The sequence below is a fragment of the Somniosus microcephalus genome, chromosome 19 (assembly GCF_052327205.1).
Source record: "Somniosus microcephalus isolate GS21.2 chromosome 19, FLI_Smic_1.0, whole genome shotgun sequence".
NCBI lineage: Eukaryota > Metazoa > Chordata > Chondrichthyes > Squaliformes > Somniosidae > Somniosus > Somniosus microcephalus.
The window spans coordinates 84,751,759-84,768,236 of NC_141005.1; positions in this window are offsets into that span (position 1 = coordinate 84,751,759).

The following is a 16,478-nucleotide window of genomic DNA, read 5'->3' on the forward strand; positions in this document are numbered from 1 at the left end:
TTCCCCCTTCCACTCAGAACCTCTTCACAATGGTGCAGCTGACAGTGCCAGAAAGTGTCACCATTTGCCCCGAGCCGTGCGTTACCGTGGGTCGGACAGTCAGCTTTCTCTGTACATCTTCTGCATTTCATATAATTGCTGCAGTTTGCGTGTGATTCCCCCTCCTCGTTGACTCCTCTGTTCACTTCATCATAGAAACTAGAACAATGTGCCTCTGCTGGGACTGGAACTGGTGCTGGTGTCGGTGTCAGCTCCCAAGCCACAGCTAGCTGCTCGAGTCTCATTCCTTCAGTGTTTCTTCAGGTCTCAACAGAAATCTGCAGCAAGATCAGGAAAGTCCACATCAGCGCACAGCTGTATCCCACAAACCACTTGAGTTTCATTTCTCTTCCTTGCTCGGGGATTCCACCAGTAACTGAGGCAGCGGAAACCTTTTCTTAACCTGTACTACCAATTTTATTTTAAGAACATATTTACGTATATTTTAAACAAACTACAAAGCTGATTTAATTTTGTAGCAATATTTTAACCGTATTAATTATGAACATTTTACAATTGAAACATTTTATTCGGGTGATGTGAATCACCAAAACCAAAGCTTTTATTTTTCCAAAAATCAGTTTGTTTATTAATAGTCACTCTGCACATTAAAGGTATATAAATGCTCAGTTTCTCGTCATCTATCACAGTCACACCTTTCCTCACTATATGTCAACATTTATAATGGAAACGGTCCTTAGAAACATGTCACGTTGGGATAATGAGCCATGTACTGAAGGGATCCAGATGTTTTATTGCAATCAGTCTATTATAAATGCAAACATTTGGAAAGCTGTACAAGGCAGGATTTTGCTGTCGTTTGCCGCCCATTTAGCAGCAGTCATGGGCGGTGGGAGGCGGATCCTTGTATATTTTCCCCCAACAGATTTTCCGTGGAAGTGACGCCAGCTCAAATGTGGGCGGAGAATTCAAATCAGATGCTAATGACCCAATAACGTTGTACATCACTTTATCTGTCATTATCACCGTGGCAACACGGCACAGTATTTACCCCGAATTAACCAGACAGTGTGACTGGCGGAGGCGCCTGGCAGCAATCTAAATGCTGAAGGAGATGCAGCTCGGCCACTGTTTTCTCCCCTGCCTCTTTACGCTGCTGGGGTCCGTGCCGACTCCACAACCCCGTGCACAGCTGGGGTCCGTGCCGACTCCACAACCCCGTGCACAGCTGGGGTCCGTGCCGACTCCACAACCCCGTGCACAGCTGGGGTCCGTGCCGACTCCACAACCCCATGCACAGCTGGGGTCCGTGCCGACTCCACAACCCCGTACACAGCTGGGATCCGTGCCGACTCCACAACCCCGTGCACAGCTGGGGTCCGTGCCGACTCCACAACCCCGTGCACAGCTGGGATCCGTGCCGATTCCACAACCCCGTGCACAGCAACACAGGGCGAAACATTGGTGGCAGCTCTGCCAGGGCAGACACCGTGCTCGGAGCTAAGCATGTGTGCGACATGGTTACCCCCTCACCGTGTTCACTAGCTCATCACCAGGACTGGCGTGTGGACCAGTCCTTCACTCACATCCTCACACACTTTCTCCCAAATCCAAGGCATGGATTGTGACCGAGGAACATGGATCGAGGAACAGCACCTCATCTTCCGATTGGGCACTTTACAGCCTTCCGGACTCAATATCGAGTTCAACAATTTCAGATCATAACCTCGGCCCCTATTACATTTTTACTTATATTTTTTATCCACACCTTTGTTTTGGCTTTCCCCCCACCTTTTTTTTTTCTTTTTCTCCCCCACATGGCAGCTGTCTCCCATTCTGCCAGCGCATTTCACACCTAATCGAGAGCCGTCCTTTGTCTCCACTAGTCCCATCACCATCTCGTCTGGTTTTGAATACCTCTTAATGTCTCTTCTCTTTTGTTCTCTCCTAGCCTGGCCTTTTAATCCATTTCATTTCCTGTGCTTCTTTAGTCTTGACAAAGGGGTTTTCACCCGAAACGTTGACTCTATTTTCTCTCCACGGATGTTGCCTGGCCTGTTGAGCTTTTCCAGCATTTACTGTTGTTATTATGGATTGTGACTGATTGATTCATGCCTGGTTATGATCTGTGTACCAATACTTGGGTACGACTGCATTTCACGCCAACGTGCACCGTGACACACCAGCAGTGGTCAGTGAAGACTCAAATCTATGCCCTAATATCCAGATGGAGGAGAAAGCTTCACAGCGGCTGAGTGAAAGACACCAGTGGGAATGGGGGAATGGGCCAGCCGGCCATTGATTGTATGGAATCCCTTCCTGTTCAGGAAATGAAGTATTTCTCCACAGCTTCCCTTGTACTTTGAGTAAACCAGACACACGCTACTGCAATGAGTCATGCCAAAATTAATAGTTTCTGCTTTATCAAACGGAGCTGCTGGAGCCTGGTCAATATTACACCGTTTCCCTGCTCCACATTCCGGACTGGCTCAGCCGCCCGCATCTCACTGAAGACAGTAAACAGACATCCTCGGCTCCTACACTCCGGCCTAGAAAATCAGCAAACAGTGACCAGTGACTCTAACACCTCCTCTCTTCCCATTGTCCAGGGCCCCAAACACTCCTTCCAGGTGAAACAGCGATTTACTTCTACTTCTTTCAATTTGGTATACTGTATTCGCTGCTCACGATGTGGTCTCCTCTACATTGGGGAGACCAAACACAGATTGGGTGACTGCTTTGCGGAACACTTCTGTCCCCACCCTCACACACACAAACTGTAACCCATCCAACTCCCCACCCTCACACACACTGTACCCCATCCAACTCCCCATCCTCACACACACTGTACCCCATCCAACTCCCCACCCTCACACACTCTGTACCCCATCCAACTCCCCACCCTCACACACACTGTACCCCATCCAACTCCCCACCCTCACACACACTGTACCCCATCCAACTCCACACCCTCACACACACTGTACCCCATCCAACTCCCCACCCTCACACACACACTGTACCCCATCCAACTCCCCATCCTCACACACACTGTACCCCATCCAACTCCCCACCCTCACACACACTGTACCCCATCCAACTCCCCACCCTCACACACACTGTACCCCATCCAACTCCCCACCCTCACACACAAACTGTACCCCATCCAACTCCCCACCCTCACACACACTGTACCCCATCCAACTCCCCACCCTCACACACACTGTACCCCATCCAACTCCCCACCCTCACACACACTGTACCCCATCCAACTCCCCACCCTCACACACACTGTACCCCATCCAACTCCCCACCCTCACACACACTGTACCCCATCCAACTCCTCACCCTCACACACACTGTACCCCATCCAACGCCCCGCCCTCACACACACTGTACCCCATCCAACTCCCCGCCCTCACACACACACTGTACCCCATCCAACTCCCCAACCTCACACACACTGTACCCCATCCAACTCCCCACCCTCACACACACTGTACCCCATCCAACTCCCCACCCTCACACACACTGTACCCCATCCAACTCCCCACCCTAACACACACTGTACCCCATCCAACTCCCCACCCTCACACACACTGTACCCCATCCAACTCCCCACCCTCACACACACTGTACCCCATCCAACTCCCCACCCTCACACATACTGTACCCCATCCAACTCCCCACCCTCACACACACTGTACCCCATCCAACTCCCCACCCTCACACACACTGTACCACATCCAACTCCCCACCCTCACACACACTGTACCCCATCCAACTCCCCACCCTCACACACACTGTACCCCATGCAACTCCCCACCCTCACACACACTGTACCCCATCCAACTCCCAACCCTCACAAACAATTTTCACAATTCACAATTCAAATCGCTTTATTGGCATGATAAGTTCCATCTTATGTTGCCAAAGCATCAAAATACATTTATGGTTTAGCACATAAACGCAGTTCTATTCATACAGTATATAAACAGGTATATCCCTGAGTGTATAAATATACATTCGCATTGTAGATATATATTCTTTTCTTAGTTTACTGGTTGTCCCTCTGTTCATGGCAAGCTGTAACATAGTGTGCCGCCAGTGTTACATAGCTTCTCTCCTCTCCCAGTAGGAATGGGAGTTTTTGGTTGTCATTCAGATTTCTGAAATCAGGGCATATTTGTGAGAATTTTTGGTAGAAATTCTCCCTGATGCCCTGATATTTTCCGCAGGCTGTGAGGAAGTGCATCTCTGTCTCCACTACTCCCTGACAGCAGTGAGAGCATATCCTGTCTTCTCTTAGCAGCCTGGTCTGCCTGTGTCTGCCTTTTTCGATCGCTAGGCTATGTTCGCTAAGTCTGTACCTTGTCAAGGTTCTTCTCAGTTTGTTATCCTTTACCATGGTCAGGTAATCAGTTATGTTGTATTGTCTGTTTAGGGCCAAGTAGCAATTGAGTTTGCTTTGGGTTTTTGTTGTTTCTGCCCAATATGTCAGGTATTTTTCCTTTTGCTTAGCGACGATTATGTTGGGTCGAATTCTTTGTGTTACCCTGTCACTGTCCTGGGGCTGGTTAATGTTAGTATTGTTAGTAGGTACTTCACAACTCCCCACCCTCACACACACTGTACCCATCCAACTCCCCACCCTCACACACACTGTACCCCATCCAACTCCCCACCCTCACACACACTGTACCCCATCCAGCTCCCCACCCTCACACACACTGTACCCCATTCAACTCCCCAACCTCACACACACTGCACCCCATCCAACTCCCCACCCTCACACACACTGTACCCCATCCAACTCCCCACCCTCACACACACACACTGTACCCCATCCAACTCCCCACCCTCACACACACTGTACCCCATCCAACTCCCCACCCTCACACACACACTGTACCCCATCCAACGCCCCACCCTCACACACACTGTACCCCATCCAACACCCCACCCTCAGACACACTGTACCCCATCCAACTCCCCACCCTCACACACGCTGTACCCCATCCAACTCCCCACCCTCACACACACTGTACCCCATCCAACACCCCACCCTCACAAACGCTGTACCCCATCCAACTCCCCACCCTCACACACGCTGTACCCCATCCAACTCCCCATCCTCACACACACTGTACCCCATCCAACTCCCCACCCTCACACACACTGTACCCCATCCAAATCCCCACCCTCACACACACTGTACCCCATCCAACTCCCCACCCTCACACACACTGTACCCCATCCAACTCCCCACCCTCACACACACTGTACTCCATCCAACTCCCCACCCTCACACACACTGTACCCCATCCAACTCCCCACCCTCACGCACACACTGTACCCCATCCAACTCCCCACCCTCACACACACTGTACCCCATTCAACTCCCCACCCTCACACACACTGTACCCCATCCAACTCCCCACCCTCACACACACTGTACCCCATCCAACTCCCCACCCTCACACACACTGTACCCCATCCAACTCCCCAACCTCACACACACTGTTCCCCATCCAACTCCCCACCCTCACACACACTGTACCCCATCCAACTCCCCACCCTCGCACACACTGTACCCCATCCAACTCCCCACCCTCGCACACACTGTACCCCATCCAATTCCCCACACTCGTAAACACTGTACCCCATCCAACTCCCCACCCTCACACACACTGTACCCCATCCATCTCCCCACCCTCACACACAAACTGTACCCCATCCAACTCCCCACTCTCACACACACACTGTACCCCATCCAACTCCCCACCCTCACACACACTGTACCCCATCCAACTCCCCACCCTCGCACACACTGTACCCCATCCAACTCCCCACCCTCACACACACTGTACCCCATCCAACTCCCCACCCTCACACACACTGTACCCCATCCAACTCCCCACCCTCACACACACTGTACCCCATCCAACTCCCCACCCTCACACACAATACAATACAATAATACAATACAAATCGCTTTATTGGCATGATAAGGTACATCTTATGTTGCCAAAGCATCAAAATACATTTATGGTTGAACACATAAACGCGGTTCCATTCATACAGTGTATAAACAGGTATATCCCTGAGTTTATAAATATACTTTCGCCTTGTTTATATATACTCTTGTCTTAGTTTACTGGTTGTCCCTCTGTTCATGGCAAGCTGTAACATAGTGTGCCGCCAGTGTTACACAGCTTCTCTCCTCCCCCAGTAGGAATGGGAGTTTTTGGTTGTCAGTCAGGTTTCTGAATTCAGGGCATATTTGTGAGAATTTTTGGTAGAAATTCTCTCTGATGCCCTGATATTTTCCACAGGCTGTGAGGAAGTGCATCTCTGTCTCAACTACTCCCTGACTGCAGTGAGAGCATATCCTATCTTCTCTTGGCAGCCTGGTCTGCCTGTGTCTGCCTTTTTCGATCGCTAGGCTATGTTCGCTAAGTCTGTACCTTGTCAAGGTTCTTCTCAGTTTGTTATCCTTTACCATGGTCAGGTAATCAGCTATGTTGTATTGTCTGTTTAGGGCCAAGTAGCAATTGAGTTTGCTTTGGGTTTTTGTTGTTTCTGCCCAATATGACAGATATTTTTCCTTTTGCTTAGCGACGATTGTGTTGGGTCGAATTCTTTGTGTTACCCTGTCACTGTCCTGGGACTGGTTATTGTTAGTATTGTTATTAGTTACTTTATTGTGTCCCAGGACTAGTTGACTGAGTGTATTCTTCTTTATGGTCAGCATTTCAGGGCGTCGTAGTGATAGCATTGGGGTTTGCTCATTTGTAGGTGATTCCAAAATTTGGTGGCTCTTTTTTGGATAGTGATTATTAATGGGTATTGGCCTAGTTCCGCCCTGCATGCGTTGTTTACTGTTTTCCTTTGCGTCCGGAGGATACTTTTACAGAATTCCGCATGTAGGATCTCAATTGGGTGTTTGTCCCATTTTGCAAAATCTTGTTGTGTTAGTGGTCCCCAGACCTCACTGCCATAGAGTGCAATTGGTTCAATTACTGATTTGAAAATTTTGAGCCAAATGCTAATTGGGATTTCTATTTGGATTGATTTTTTGATGGCCTAGAAAGCCCTTCTTGCTTTCTCTTTCAGTTCATTCACAGCCAGTTTGAAGTTTCCCGTAGAACTGATTTTTAAGCCCAAGTATGTGTAGTGAGTGGTTTGTTCAATTTTGGTTGTTCCTACTGTGAAATTTATTGTGGGTCCATGTTGTTTGGATCTTTGCTGGAACACAAGGACTTTGGTTTTTTGGGGATTTATTGTCAGGGCCCAAGTCTGGCAGTACGACTCCAGCAGGTCCAGGTTCTGCTGTAGACCCTCCTTAGTTGGTGACAGCAGAACCAGGTCGTCGGCATAGAGGAGGAATTTAACCTTGGATTCATATAGGGTGAGGCCGGGTGCTGTAGATTGTTCAAGTAGTTTTGCCAATCCATTAATGTAAATATTAAAGAGTGTCGGTGAGATTGGCGAGCCCTGCGTCAACCCCCGCCCCTGTGGGAAGTATTTTGTTTGTTTGTCTCCAATTTTAAGTGCACATTTATTGTTTGTATACATTGATTTAATTACATCATATGTTTTCCCTCCTACCCCGCTTTCGATAAGTTTCAGGAATAAACCGTCATGCCAGATGGAGTCGAAAGCCTTCTGGAAATCTACAAAGCATGCATAGATTTTGCTTTTGTTATGGTGAACGTATTTGTCAATTAGGGTCTGTAGGGTGAAGATATGATCGGATGTTCTATAGTTTGGCAGGAATCCAATTTGGCTTTTACTCAAGACATTGTGCTCTTCAAGGAAGTTTATAAGTCTTTTGTTTATGATGCTACAGAATACCTTCCCCAGGTTACTGTTTACACAGATGCCTCGATAGTTGTTTGGGTCGATTTTGTCCCCACTTTTGTATATGGGTGTTATGAGTCCTTTGTTCCAGATGTCAGGGAAATAACCGACACTCAATACAATACAATACAATACAAATCGCTTTATTGGCATGATAAGGTACATCTTATGTTGCCAAAGCATCAAAATACATTTATGGTTGAACACATAAACGCGGTTCCATTCATACAGTGTATAAACAGGTATATCCCTGAGTTTATAAATATATTTTCGCCTTGTTTCTATATACTCTTGTCTTAGTTTACTGGTTGTCCCTCTGTTCATGGCAAGCTGTAACATAGTGTGCCGCCAGTGTTACACAGCTTCTCTCCTCCCCCAGTAGGAATGGGAGTTTTTGGTTGTCAGTCAGATTTCTGAATTCAGGGCATATTTGTGAGAATTTTTGATAGAAATTCTCTCTGATGCCCTGATATTTTCCACAGGCTGTGAGGAAGTGCATCTCTGTCTCCACTACTCCCTGACTGCAGTGAGAGCATATCCTGTCTTCTCTTGGCAGCCTGGTCTGCCTGTGTCTGCCTTTTTCAATCGCTAGGCTATGTTCGCTCAGAACCAAGTTGAAGAGTTTTAGGAAAGCCAGTTTCAGTTTGTCGTCTGCGTGTTTAATCATCTCGTTTAGTATGCCGTCTGTCCCGCAAGCTTTTCCTGGTCGCAGGTCCTTGAGTTTTTCAAGAAGTTATTTTTCTGTTATTATGGCGTCTAGCGGGTTTTGGTTATCTTTTATGGCCATTTCAAGCTTTTCCAGTTTTTTGCGTATTTGGTATTGTTCTGGTCCTAGTGTGTTTTTCTGGTATAATTTTTCAAAGTGGTTTACCCATGTGTCCCCATTTTGAATGGACAAATCGTCGTGTTGTTTTTTGTGTAGTGTTTTCAAGTTGTCCCAGAAACAATTCGACTCAATGGATTCCTCCATGGAGCTGAGTGTATTCTTAATAAATTGCTCTTTTTTGGTCCTGAGTGTGTTTCTGTATTGTGTTAGCATCTGACAATAAGTAAGGCGTTGTAGGGGGTTTCTCTTGCTCTTTCTGGTCTCCTGCCAGGCTTTGTGCAATAATTACCCTTGAGTGGTTCGACCCACTCCCCCCTACGGTTCTAGACCTTGGACTTAGGTGCAGAGAACAGTAGTGCAGAGAAAGAACTCAATAGACCAGGTTGAATAGCACGAAATGGATGCTTTTATTTTTAAACAGTTTGAAGCATTACAAATACATGTCATAGGCACAGATTAAAGTTACTACAATCATGCACAAATTTATGAACTTGACTCTATGGAAATGGGGAACACACGGCACATCGAAAAAGGGGAAACACATTACGATTTCCCTTAACTCCCTCCCCTATACCTAAACTAATTTCGACCTGGGGAACTTGGGATCATGCTCACCACTCTCGAAATCGCGAGAAAGGGGGGGTTCGCAGCCTTTTTGGCACCGCTTTCCGTCGTCACGTGGATTTGGAAACTTCTGGCGCAGTCGATATTCTCTCCTCCCTCGAGGCGGTGGGGTAGACCCAGCCTCGATGAGCGCTCGTTAAGGTTGAGATCCATTAAGTCAATTTGGGTTCATGGAGCAGACCCAGATGCAGGCTATGCACTTGGGAGAATCTTGTGGCATCGATCGCCGGTTCTCCAGAGGGTTTCTTCTCCGTCGGCCTGGGTCGTCGATGATCTCCCGACCCCAGTACCCGGGCCACCCTCGTCATCTTCTCGTCGTGGCCGAGCCTTGTTTGGCTGAACACCGACCACGTTGTCCTTTTACCGAAACCGTCCGTCTTTAAAAAGACGAAAACGTTTTCATCGATCTGCCAAAGTGGAAGAGGCACCGATCCGGGCACCGTCCGCCCTTCGTTCGTTCCTCGTAGAAGAAAGTTCTTGAAGAAATGGAAGCCTGAAGTCGCCCAACAAGAAGCCGTGGCAGTGAAGAAGAAGTTGTTCAAGTAACCCGAAGTCCGAAGTAACTTAGATGGACTTTCAATCCATAGTTATACTCTTTTGGGACAGTCTTATCTCCCGCCAAATCATAGTCCTGTCTTTGTATTAATTTTGGCGGGCAGAAATCTCTGCAGGGGCGCTTTGTCTTGTAACGGAGCCGGTGATAACTTAAACTGGCCTTCCTGGCCGATAATGTCTTTCAATGTCTTTTGCATTGTCACCGTGGCTCGGTTCGCATATTGATCGGTCCGGACATTTTCCTTGATGGCTGCTAAACGGTTTTTCCTTTGTACGATAAATGGGTATAAGTGTTTTTACATTGTCCGCCCATATCTTGATGGGCCCCATCCTGTACTTATAATCCATTGAATATGTATGCTGTTGCTCTGAGTTTCGGTTCCCAGAGACTGGCTTTCGTGGGCTCACTGTCTTCAATCCACAAGCCTGTCTGGCTTGCAGTAACAGAAATAAAATGGTTCATAAACTGATCACGGGGCCTGGCGGCCATTTTGTATGCCCTTTTATCAAAGGTTTTTCTGTGCAAGCTTACTTTGGTCAATAAACAGTCTTATTTTATCCAGTTTTCTTGCGTGATTTTTGCTGAAAATTGCGAATCTTACAGGCCCCCCTGTGATACTGATAGCTTGCTTAAAGTATCAATAATCCTTGATGAGCAAATTTTCCCTGATTCCCCACATCCAAACATTCCTGGCACTTAACTATCTATGCCCCTCACGACACATGCAGTTCCCATTTCCGGAGAAAATGAAAATTACCTCATGCACATTTGGAATCATAGACAGCAAATCTTAAACTATAACACCTTCACCTGTCAGATGGGCAGGGGTTGATACCCTTTTGCGCCATCTGCATGCATCTTTTATTAATCCAAAAAAACCTAAGAACAACTAATAACATGACAATACTTATTTCCTTATAACCCTATACTAGCAGCTTAGAGTGGGGTATCTGCTTCCCCCATCCGCACATAGCGTTCTCTCCATTCTCCTGTGTTCTCGTGCCTCTGGAGGCATTTGCCTCTTTTGCAATGCACGAAGAGCAAATATATCACAATCAAAACCTGACATACTACTAGGATATGGGATGCTATTCTAATCCAGGCGGGGACCTCTATGTTGGTGAACAAGTCCCACCATGGTGGGACGGTTATGTCCAATATGTCTTTTCCTATCTCTAAAGTCTTCTGCTCCAGTGTGTAGAAATGTTTCTCCGAAATTATAACGGCTTTTAAAATCTTGGTGAGGTGTTCGGGAAGAGGGGGAATGACATAACCAAAATGCGCGACAAATCGTTGTAAGTCTGTGAAATTCTCTTTGATAGTGATGTGTACGGTGGAGGGCGCAGGAATGGGAACAATTCGTTGTTGTGCCACTTGAACCTCGGCCCTGGGTTTGAAACAGAAACTGCTATCACCGACCGAACACCACTCGTGTTGTCCATATCGGTACTGAGGCGCTGCAGTGGTGACGCAGTATGTCCCACCCCCGATATATGCTACCTGTGGGGGCACATGGTCCTCTGCCATTGCCTCCATGGTGCAATTCACCGGCTTCGCGCTAGCGGTTCTGAACCCGCACTGTGGTTTCAAAAAGGCATTCAAGTGCTGGGGACACAGGATGATGTGTGCTCCCCGGCTCTGACATCCCGAGAGGTCGGTGCCTGTCATCGTACGCTCCCATCTGATGACGTAAGGCGGGACCACTGCGTAACGAATGTGTGCGCCCCCCTGAATGACTCCAATGTTCTCTACTCTGTATACCGGGGCGGGCTTTGCTGCGGGACCCAACACCGGCATTCTTACTACTATTCCCATAATAGTGTGATTCGAATGTCCGCAGTCCACTGGAACTGGGTATGCTTCTGCGGCTAGTCTGAGCTGGCACGGGCTTAATGCATTCTCAAAAGGGTGGAGCGCTTGCAAGTGCTTGTTGCTGATCCAGGACGGGACCAAACCCTGTTTTAAATCCTCAAGATTACTGCGGCCCTCGCCCAATAACCACGCCCCGTACAGCACACAGGCCTCGTTTTGCGCAGCTTGATCGGACGCATTCCGATCCTCCTTAATGAGTGCATTTACCGTTCTCGCGTGTTTCTCCAGCTCAGCAATTATGTCCTTAAAGTGTAGTGTCATGGCCTGGTCCTCATGCAACTCAGAACCCACGACCTTGTTTTCGTCTGTCAATATGTTCCTTAACTGGGCTTTTAAACCGTTGATCTGTGTCTGCAGCTCCACGTTATCTAGAGCGTTGACAACAGATGTCCCGGTATTAAAAGCAGTGAATATGTCATTTACAGTACCCCTTCTTTGCCTCCCGACTCGATCCAAAACTTCTGGCGGTGTGGTGTATAATTTGTCTCTGTCGATGTCGGCAAAGTCAAATTCGTAAAATTGTCTAAACATACTGGTTAACAGGACCTGGTATAATTGTTCCGTTTCTTTGGGACACCACTCCGGCAATCTTACCTCAGTGAGATTTAAAATCACTGAGGCCACCGCGTAGTGTACCCCTTGGTACAGCACCTGACCGGTGGGTACCAATACTAAACCGTTCCCGGGTCCCTTGGTGGTGGTTGGGCACCCTCCTTTCTGGGCTAGTGCTACCGGAAGTGTGGGCAGGGGCTTGCGTGGGTGGGTGATGAGTTCAGTGGCGTTCACCGGAATAGGGGAGTATGGGGCTCCGCACGCTCAAGTGCTAACATCCCATCTCATCCCCTTCCCTTCATCCTGCCACTGCCTCTGGAAGAAGATGGACACGCCCTTGGGGCAGACGCGTCTCGAACCCCACATACAGACATATATTCCCTCATCCGGTTCCCACCATTTGTCCCAACACACACGTAATTGTCCGTGAGTTCCCGTAATAGTCCGATGGGTATTATTACCCAGTCGCTCCCACTCGACCGTAGAGTTTCTCATGTCCTTTCCCAGCTTTCGTAGCCACCACCATCGCCTTGGTGGTACGTTCCCATTGCACACCAGACAAATCCTCTTTCCCACGGTGACACTGACTCTGGGCGCTAGGATCCTCACTCGAGGGCACGTTAATGAAGTCTCTTGGTAGGCAAAACCGAAATTGCTGGAATATTCCGTAGAATTCGTTCCCAGCCAACCTGGCCATCTCCCTTGGTGGAAGTAGGTGGCGGTTTCCTCTACCTCTCGCTCCCCCGTCCCATCCGTTGTGATGGGGGCCGTGTCCCCGGAGCACCCGAAAATGATGACGTCCTTGGTGCGGCCTCGGTAGGCCCACCCGCACCCGATCGCCATGAACGCAACGACAATCCTTTCCATCGTATCCCAGGTTTCTGTAACCAACAAAATGATGTAGCCGGGCTCCCGATAGGTGCTGGCCTAAATTAATTGGATGCGTGGGTTCCTGGACCCCGCTCCCTAACAAACACACATACCGGGCAGACTTCAAAATTGTACTCTTAACACCATATACTTTACATTCCTTAAACTATGACCATAATTACCTATCTTAACTTATGTACAGCGCCGCCCTCCGTGGGGCGGCTTTCCGAATCCCTGTGAGGTCTGTCGTGTGCCACACCCTGCGGTGGGGCTGCATTGATCTTTGGCCTTGATCCCCCGCAGCCTGTCGCTGCTGAACGGGGATCATGTCTTCCTGGGGCTGCTTTAAACCGTGGTTGGGGAGGATGGGGAGAATCTGGCCAAAATTTTCTGGGCTGGGGCGCTCGAGCTGACCTACGAGGGGCTGCTTTGGGTTGGGCTCCCGGGGCCGATGGACCTGGGGTCGTGACTGTTACCGTCACAGCCTGTGGTTCCTCCACAGCTGCCGGCTCCAGCTCCCCTTCCTCAGGCTCCGCCCCCCCGGGGTCGGGATCTGTGGCTTCCGACTCCACCTCACCTGTCCCTACAGTTAACGAGTCTCCACCCCCACTCTCTACCTCCCCCAAGCTTGAGTCGAGGGCGGGACTGCCGTCCTCTGACTCTTCCTCCTCCGTGATTGGGTCTAAAGCGAGGTTGAGCTGTTCGGGCTCTCCCCTGCCTAAATCCCATTCAAAAGATGAGACCTCCCACTCCAATGGGATGGCCTCTCCCTTCACGCAGGCTACTGCTCCAGCCTGTGTGGTCTGTGACTCTGTTACAGGCTGAGGATCTTTGTTCTCAGACCTGGTCCCCTTTGGTGGCCCTTGTGTACCCGGTTTAAACAGTTTACACTGGTTGATGTGAAACCATTTGGTACGTCGGGGCGTCTTCACTGCATAAACCATGGGGCTGGCTTTGTCTACAATGCTGTATGGCCCCATGTACAGTGGTTCAAAACTCCCTACCCTGGCATAGTTTCGGACCATGACCTGGTCCCCGACTACCCACTCTTGTTGTTTCCGAGGTTCCAACAACAGTTTATTTCCCTGGTGCTGTCTTCCCATGTTCCCAGCCGCCTGCCCATAAATCTGTCTCAGGCGCTCCAAGAGGGTTTGGGCGAATTTGTCCCGTTTCACCTCTCGGAGCTGGCCCTCAGTGAGCACCGGGGCTAGCACATGGGTGGGTGTTCGCATGATCCTTCCAGTCATTAACTCGTGCGGGGAATACCCCGTGCTTTTGGACTGGCTGGCTCGGATCCCCATGAGGACTAAAGGCAGGACCTCCGCCCATTTCTGGGGCGAGCCCATTGTCTCTTTCCTCAGCTTTTCCTTGAGGGTCCGATTCATACGCTCAACAATCCCGGATGACTGGGGATTGTATGCTACGTGCCACTTTCCCTCAATGCCCAAGAGCCTGAGGGCGTTCTGCATTACTTGACCGGTGAACTGACTCCCTTGGTCGGACTCTACAAAACGGGGGAGTCCCCACCGTGAGAACACTTCCCGAATCAAGATCTTAGCAGTACCCAGTGCCGTAGCTGTTCTGCACGGGAAGGCTTCTACCCATTTGGTGAACACATCTACCAGGACAAGGCAGTACTTATAGCCTCCCTGGGCGGCGGGCAGGGGCCCTATGTAGTCGACCTGAATCGACTGCCATGGTCCCTCTACCCTCCTGATGTGCCCCATGGGCACCTTCCTTTTGTGGGGGTCTGGGTTGTTAGCAGCACACACAAGACAGCTTGCGCGGAACTCGCGGACATCGTCCCGAAGTCCCGGCCACCATCCCGCCTGTTCCACCCGTTGCCAGGTGACCTCAGGTCCGGGGTGTCCCGCTCCTGGACCCTCGTGGGCCAATTGCAGGAATTCCCTTCGGTGCTGCTGCGGCACAACCCACTGCTCCTTTCGGAACAGCATACCTTCTTTGACTGTGAGGGCTGCCGTACTGTACGGACCTTCTACCTGTTTGCCCTCTGTGATGGCTTTTAGGACTGCTTTTAGGGCGGGATCCAGGGTTTGGACGGTCTTTAGGTCTGGGGGCGGTGTCACCCCTGTGTTCCCGGGAATTCCCTCCCTGCCTTGGATCGCCGCCACGGGTCCGGGTTCGTATGGGTCCCAGAGAATGCCGCTGCGGGCACCCTCCCTGGCTAGCGCATCCGCCTGCTGGTTGCCCTGACTGCGGGGTTCTGTAATGGAGTGAGCCTTCACCTTATGGATGAACACCTCTCCTTTCTCCCCCACAGCTGCTAGGATCTTCTCCAGCAAGGGATTAACTCTTAAAGGCCGCCCGTCCGCGGAGGTGTACCCGCGTCGGGACCAGATGGCGAGGTACTCCGTACACGAATTGCACGTGAACATGCTGTCTGAGCAAATCGTGTGTGGGGTTGGGAAAATCTCGGGGTGGGTAACCACGTACGCCACCGCGGACAGTTCAGCCTGCTGCGCGCTCATAGTGCTGGGGAGCTTAATTGCCAGGGCAATGTTTGCCGCAGGGTCATAAACTCCACACCCTGTGAGTCGCTTGCCGTCAGCTACAGTGCTAGAACCGTCTACGTAGATCTCGCGGCCCATGGGATGTATCCCGGCCCGTAAACCTATGTTAACTTCCCATACCCCTTCTACGGAACATTGATGGGCTGTCCCGGGATATGCCATATTGGCTGCGAGCCTTGGTGCGCAGAGGCCTTTAACTTTGAGATCCATCTGAGAAAGGAGGAGGGTCCAGCGCGCAATCCGAGCGCTGCTTATGGTCCCATCCTTAATCCTCCCGTCCAGAAGCATCTTCGTGGGGGTGTGATGGGTGAGGAGCGTAATGGGAGAGGTCCCTGTGAAGATCACTGATCTGTTCACAGCCCAATGCGTGGCCAGGAGATGCCGTTCGCAATTGGAGAAACTCCTCTCCACATCCGTGAGCACCCTGGAGGAATAAACTACTGGTCTTAGCTTGCCATGCCGCTCTTGGAGCAGCACTGCGCTCAGGCTGTCCCCACTAGCGGCTACCTCCAGAAAGAACTCCTCTCCCCCATCTATGGCCCCTAGGGCTGGCGCAGTCTGCAGATCTCTTTTCAACTTCTCGAATGCTGCCTGGCACCCCTCGTCCCAAGACCACTCGACTCCCTTGTGTAAGAGTCGAAGTAGCGGGGCCGCTGTGGCAGCATAGTCCTCGATGAAATCTCTGCAGTACCCGGTCAATCCCAAAAAGGACCTTACACCCGTTACTGTGTTGGGAATCGGCAGATCTTGTATAGATTCCCGTCTGGCCTTATCTATGGCTCTT